Source organism: Pelodiscus sinensis, chromosome 13 (assembly GCF_049634645.1).
Source record: "Pelodiscus sinensis isolate JC-2024 chromosome 13, ASM4963464v1, whole genome shotgun sequence".
Taxonomy (NCBI): Eukaryota; Metazoa; Chordata; order Testudines; family Trionychidae; genus Pelodiscus; species Pelodiscus sinensis.
Window position 1 is genome coordinate 46,913,141 of NC_134723.1, and position 7,610 is coordinate 46,920,750.

Genomic DNA, 7,610 nt, shown 5'->3' on the forward strand with positions numbered 1-7,610 from the left:
GGTGTGCAGCACTAGGAGCTGGGGGGTGAATCATGTAACCATCGCTACTGCGTCAAGCAAAGCGGTTCTGGGGAAATGGCGGGGGGGGGGGGGTCATTTTGAGATTAATTTGCCAGCTGATGGGCTGGTCCCGTCTGAGCGGATCCTGTTCACAGTAGGCTAGGGGCCGGATTCGTGCCAAGCATTAGATGTTCTTCCTGTAGCCTTTTATATTTGTATTATATGGTCAAATGCCTTCTTGTAAGTCTAATTCTCTTGCATAGTCATCATCTCATTACATTAGTTCTTATGGGAATCATAGTGGTACCGTTATATTGATTTAATGCTGCCTCTCTGCTCTGTACTCTGTAATGGTGATGATGGCAGGCAAATGTTTCCCTTTAACGGCAGAGTTTATTCTAATGCTAACCAGATAAAAACAATGAGGCATCTGTGGTACCTTAGGGTACATCTACACTGCACGGCTCTTTCGGGATATCAGAGGTATGCCGAAATAGCTACCCCGCCTCTTAAAAAGCCACCTGTTAGTCTGAAATATTTTTGAAATAACAGGCGTGCTATTTCAGCGTCCCTAGGACCCGGTTAAGGGATGTTTCAAAATGGTGTGTTATTTCAAAATGTGGCGCAGTGTCGACGTGCCAAATTTCAATATAAGCTATTTCAAAAAAGAATTGAAATAAGATACTCAAATTGCGTGTCTTATTTAGAGTGTAGGGTGCTGTGTAGACGCAGAGACTAACAGATTTGTGAAGGCATGTGCGTGCGTGGGTAAAGCCCACTTCCTCAGATGAACTGGAGTGGAGTTTACAGAGATGTAGGGGTTTATTCAGAATCCCACATGTTTATCTGTCTTGGCTGGGTTCGTAACAAAACTTGATTTTTAAAAATTCCTGTTTGTCAAATTGTTGCAATTAGCAACATAAAAGAGTTTGAGAGGAGTGATGTTTGTAGATGCTGACTATTCAGAAAATGGAGACACTGGGTTTTTCTCATGTCTTTTTCAAACCCTAAACCATGAAGCAGGCATCCTTTAGTCCTGAGGTCAAAGTTTATAACATGTTGTACATCTACCAGTAGCCTTTTTGAGTGGCATTTTTCCTATCTCTTCAGATACCACGGAAGTTATTTCAGTTTGTGGATCTTTTCCTCTACGAAAGTGGGGAAGCACCCTTATTACAATGACGATCTGGAGTATATCCAGTGGATATATTTAGTGGAATCACTAAACTGTGTGTAATGCTAAGATACATCCTGATGTGACTCATTTACTCGGTCAATGAATCCCTTCCTTCTCCAAGTGCAACACTGAACATCCTTACATGGCTGTGTATGTTTATAGCATTTCTTAGTACAATACTTCATACAACAACTTCCCTGCCTGGTGTGAAAGTTGACACAATCGCTCCGTTTCGGTGCACTTCAGGGGACAACGTGCTTATGCACCAATGGGCAAACTATTTTCATGATCATGTTCAGAACAAATCTTAGGGTGAGGCGATAGCTATATCAATGCAGCCAAAGTGTATGAGTGAGAGGAGGAGAAACTTTAGCAAAGGCGAAACCGGATAGCAAGGCCACTAGGCTCGTGGTATTCGAACTGATCCTTTCCCAAGTGAGAGCAAAATATTTGTTTTGAACACAGTATAGATATGTAAACGACAGACTTTGTAAGTGGGCTAAAGGGGAAAGCTTTAACATGTAAAAGCGTGGCCATTAGGTTCAGGGGAAGGCAGCCAGCCCTTTGGCAATCAAATGCAAAGGTGGGCCTGCAGATCTTTATGGCCATCATTTAAATGGTGCAAGAAAACAGGAACCCAAACAATCCAAACCAACAGGTAGCGCTCCCTGAGGTCAGTTCCAAGACCCATTGTCTGCAAAGGGTGCAAGGTTGGTCCAATGACTGCGCATTGCAATGTTTGGGGTTTTTTTCTGTAATTATCCACAACTTTTCCAGCACTTGAGAGAGTTATTCCAAGAGCCTTAAAACTAATAACGTAATAAAAGACCTGCCCTCGGGTTATCGGAGACAGAGAACAATTAGAGTGGTATGCTGCAGATAGCGACACGCCTGCACTGGGGCTTTCTTTTGGTTTGTTTTATTTTCAACTGCAGAAAGTGCAGAAAAATCTCAATAATATTTTGCTGCTCCAGCAAATCGGGTTTGCCTCCTGCTATAAACATTTACCTGAATAGCTCTGGGCACTTCCCAACTTACAAACAACTTACGGAGAGAGCTCTGAGCGCCTGCTCTAGCAACCCTGACTTCCAGGAAGAACAGTTACTCCCGCAAGTAATTCTCGCGCTGCCCTTTGGTGCAAGGCCGACGTTCTCAGGAATGCAGGGGCTTGTCTATACTGCCGCTTGACCGCGCTGTAATGGTTTTGCTCACGGGTGTGATCGTGCGCCAAGCGCAGAAGTGACAGTGCGGCAAAGCGCCAGCGTGAACAGGCTCCCAGGGCTCTTCGTTACCCTCCTCGTGGAGGCGGTCGACCTATAGTGCAGGGTGAGCTCTCTCCCGGTGGAGGGGCCGTAACCGCGCTGCCCAGACTGCACACTCAGTCCATTGGGCTATGGGATGGTTGTTACAGCGGGCTGGCTCTCCACCCTGCACGGTCTCTTGCTTCACCAAGTCCAGGGGCAGATCGTCAATGAGAGTGAATTGTATTGTGAAATTACCGGCACGGCCTCCAGTGTATTCTGCTTGCGTAAGAGACGTTCACTATTGGCAGCTGGGCCCAGGTTTCACACAGTCTATATTCCGCACTCCACATTTGAGTCTCTCAACGTGCGCCGCTGGTGTCTCCGCTTGGAGCCTGGATTCAGCCTCGGCGCCACAGCATAGGGCCAAAGGGGCAGCAAACAGGGCATGGAGCCATCGGCCTGACAAGGCACAGGCCCCCCCTCTCGCCCTGACCTAGGAGGCATTCACCCTGCGGCGGGGGAGCCTTTCTTTGTAGCTCATGTCCACAGGCTGAACTTTGCTCCTTGCTAGCCCCGGGGTCCCGAATCAGTATTTACACCAACATGGAGCAGCTCTGGGAGTTTCTCTTTGCCTGACACACTATCCCCTCTCTCTGGGCCTTGGGTAACTTGCAGCCACCCTCCCTTCTTGCTAGGGGAGCAGCCACACAGCTGCCTCTGAGACCTCCTCTCTGGACAGTGCTGCATGCGCTGAAGCAGCAACAACAAGTGGCCAGCGCAGTCCAGATCAATCAACCAAGCGGCAAACAGTGGTGAAACACACTCGCTCCAGAACAGTGCGTGTGGTGCACCAGGGAGCCCTTGGCGTGCCCTGGAACCCTGCTGTGCAAAAAGCTGTGCAAACACGGACCCAGCACTGGCTGCTCCCCCACGTTCACGTTGCACGTTCAGGGACTTGGCCATTGTGAACTGAAGTGACACACCTGGTTTCGTGTTCCAGGGCCACTCGCGCACACAGCGGAACCCTGCAGCGAGCCCCCGGGGAGGCTGGGAGGAAAGGCGGGGGCGGGCGAGCGTTCCACGCACACGGGGCAGCACGAAGCCGGAAGGGAAGTGGGGACTGACAGGCCGGTCTGTGGCTGGCATTGCTGGGGGGCCAGAGGAGACGTGACCCAAGAAACAGGTGAAGACGGACTGAATTAGAGCGGGGGGAAGGCTGCGAAGGGGGACGCGCCCCATGCGGTGTGAAGAAGCAAGAGGGGATGAAATGCAGCCACACGGCAGAGAAGCCCTGAACACGGCGCACACCCCACGAGGATCCACGAGCCTGCTCTGCGCTCGCAGGAGATGAACTGACAGAAGAAATGTGGGATGCACCAAAAGCATCGCCCTAGGGCCCCTTGCGTGGGAATCGCCTGGCCCTTCGGAGTCTTTCTCCAGCCCAGGCTGCCTTTTAGAGCAGTGGTGGGCAACACAGCCCCCCTGGCACACCAGCCCCTCTCTCCCCGACTCCCTGCCCCAGCCCTCTGCACCCCTCCCCCAGGTCACAGCTCCCTCCAAGGCCCCACAGCCCCCCTAGAGCCCCCCAGCCCAGAATCCTCTCCCACACTCATGCTCCCTCGCAACCCTGCAATCCCGTCTCCTGCCCTAGATCACAGCCCCCTCCTTCACCCAAACTCCCTCTCAGGCCCCACAGACCCCTACCTCAAGCTCCCAACCCCGTCCCAGACCCCGCACCCCCGCCATAGAAAAGTGCGGCCTGTGACCACTTGCCAAAATCTTGGAGTGCCCCTCCCCCACCAAAAATGATTGCCCACCCCAGTATAGATTTTTCCTACCAGCATTACTAAAGTGACACGCACGTGAAGCCAGGGCCCACGAAGGGAGGTGGGGGCTGATTGTGCCCAACAGCGACTGTGGGAGCCAGACACTCCCAGCCCAGCCCAGCCCGGCACAACATGGCGGGGCACCGGGTCACTCGGCACAGCCTGCAAATTCTAGGCACCCACGAGAGCGGCTCGGTTCCAACAATCTTGTCTCCCCTACGGAGATGGAGAAGGCCCCTCGTGCGACCCGCTCACTAGCCACTGTCGGGGTTTCCCGCCCCAGCATGCCTTTCTGCCGGCTGCCCCTCTCTCCTCCAGCCGGGGAGCGCCCTGATGGCCAACTCCTGGGAAGGGTGGGGCTTGTCCCACGGGTGGGTTGTGATCTGTGCAGGCAAAGAAGAGTTAAAGGCTCCACTGTGGGTGGCCTGGAGGAAGAGGGCAAAGTGAGAAAGGCAGGGGATGCTCAACCTCCCCCTCCCCCTCCCCCAGGTTTTGCCTTCACTGCTGCAAAAGGGGGTGGGGGGGAGAGTTATCCGGACATGTTTTTTTATTGCATTGGAATTTTGATGTCCTAAAAGCAAACTGTGTTTCTCGGAGCGGATTTGGAGCTAATTGTCCTGGAATTTGGTCTGGTTATTGTCCTGGGTTCCATGACAAAGCGGCGAGTCTGTGCCACAGACTGATCCGGGAGGTTCTCTCCCGCTTTCTTTGCACTTCCTCCTTGTCTCGGCTTTCTTTCCTTCCCCCCCTTTGCTGCCTCTTTCCCTGTGTTAATGCTGGCACCGAGTCCCTGCCCTGCTCCCAATCCCCAGCCAGCCCTCAGACTGGCCCAGGGCGGGAGAGGGCAAGCCAGGAGCCGGCGGATAGCTTGGAGGCATGCCAGCGCTAATGCGCAGGGAACCACTGGTGACTTCATAAGGCAGGAAACTCACAGAGCAAGCTAAAGCAACCGGCCTGGCAGTTCGAGTCCCACACGGTGACTTTCAGATCAGAACGGTTTATTTACCCAATAGGTTATCTGTGTAACTATAAGCTTATGTCCACTGGTCCATGTGCCTGTTCACAGGTGGGTGGGTGTGTACCACTCCTATGGGCAGCACTAAGTGGAGGGGGGACTCTGCCTCCCTCCCCCATGTAGGCACTTCTAAAATACTTGCGGGGCCGGAGCAGGGTTTCTCTCCCCGGAGAGCAAACGGTTCAGCAGTGGCTGTTCCGGAGCAGCGGCCCTTGGGGATGCTCCTATCCAGCAGACAGGTGATTCCCTTCCCGAATGCTGGCTCCCTGCTGGACATGCACTAATTGGCTGATTGACGGGCAGCCCTGCCCTGGGACATGTGTCTGGGTGTGATTCAAGGACTTGTGAATACCCCCTCGCGTTCCTCCCAGCAGTCAGCGACCAGTCCGAGCGCCGGTAAGCAGGGCGCTGGCCCTTTGGGGGGAAATCAGAAAACTGGAAGCGGGGGGGGGGGGGGCACTGGGCACCTCTGGCATCTAGTTAGGGGACACAGCAACCTCCCCCATCTCTGTAGCTGGCTGTAGAGCGACGAACCAGTTCCCGGCACTCGGCAGTGCGGCAATGCCCCCGGTTCAGCTGTGCCCGCCCTCCCGCTACCTGGCATCCTGGCTGGCTTGTTTGCTGGCGGAGAAAGGAGGCGGGGAAGTAAGGGAGGAAGTGGGGGGCACGCCCGGCCTCTGGCAGGGAGGGGAGAATGAAGGCCCTCAGCGTGGGGCAGGGGAGGATGAGAAGCACCGAATCCCAGGCAGGGGGCCCAAAGGGAAGTGGGGCACACGGAGCCCCTGGCCTGGGGGGGCAGAAGGGGCGCACGCGGGGAGGAGGGGGACACACAATGCTGTTCTGGAGCAGGAACTCACCGGTGGCTGCACAGTGCGGTGCCCGAGGTACGAGTGGGGGAGGATGCCTGTGGCTGAGTTTACAGCAGCCCGCTCCTATGAATCCGGTGTCACTCCGGTTTCAGGGGACTCCTGGGGGGAAGCCTGCGTTGCCCTAGGCTCTCCGAGGGAAATCCGCACAGGCCGAGCGCCTGGATGGGCTCGCTTTGCAGAGACCCCTCCCCGTCTCTGTGCAGCAGCAGCAGCTCCCTCACCCGGGTCTGCTGCAAGAGGGGACGCTGCCCCTCTCCGTGTACCCTCCCTTTCCCCAGCCCCCTCTCCTCTGCGAACACACCTGGGTGACAGCCCCACTTGGGTTCACAGTGCCCACGGCGCAGGCTTCGGCCCCAAGAGCCGGGAGCTTCCTCCAGCCGGCCCCCGGGCCGTGCGTGGCAGAACCCCCGGCTCTGTTCCTGCCAAGCCCTCGGCGTTTGGTCCCCCAGCGAGTTCGACGTATCAAATTCCACCCCCTCCTCGGGTGACCCGCTCAGGAGCCGAGGCTCAGGACTGCGGCTGTCGAATGCTTTATCCCTTTGCATGAGCCGGGGGACTGGAGAGGCTCTGATTCCCTCCCTTGTCAGGCCTGACCAGTGTAGAATTCTCTCTCTGGCGTTGCCCGCTCCTTGCTCAAAAGGAACGCTCGCTCGCCTGCCTTGTGTCTGCAGAGAACGGGGAACGGATACGTCTGTACCAGGCCAGGATTCCTCATGAAGTAGCAGCTGCACCAGCACATTTGCTTCCTGTTTTATTTTTTGGGAACATATTCCAAACTCACTGTCACCATCCCATCTTGCACCTCCTGTCCGCAGCGGGTCAGCATGGCATATCCTATCTGGGCAGAGTGCAGAGCTAACCAGAGCTGTAATCATTTACCATCAAACCTGTCTCCAATTCCAAGTGCAAGCTGGAACGTCCCGCTGGGTGTGGCTGGCAGGCGTGTTTCCAAAACAGAAATGGAGTTGTGCAAAACCAGATCCCTCCCGAGAAGCGGGTGTGGGTTCAGGAGGACACATGGGTGGAGAGGGAGCGAAACCGAAGTACCCGGTGGGCTGGCCCGGGGCCCCCGTGGAAATGCTTGGTGTGCTGACTGAGGACAGAGTGTGTCGCAGGTGTGGGTCGGGTGGTTGGGGAGTGAACAGACTGTGGGAGGAGAAGAGGTTACATCTGCGGAGGGTTCTTTATGGGTTGGTGACTCATGGGGATGTGTCATAGAAGCTGGAGGCGATTGGCACGGAAAGGCATTTGTAATGCTCAGGGGAAACTTTTTGTAAGTTCTGCCGCGGGGCTGTCTTCAACTCCCTTGACAAGGAGCCGTCGCGTCCCACCAATGCGTCCCACCGAACATGACTGTAAGCGGCTTGTAAAAGCGTGTCCCAGCATGGCAGGAAAGAGGAACCTCTTCCATCCCACTGTTTCCATTCGTGTCGGAGAGGCCTGCGGCCAGGGGAAAGTATTAATAGCTGCCACGTGGCT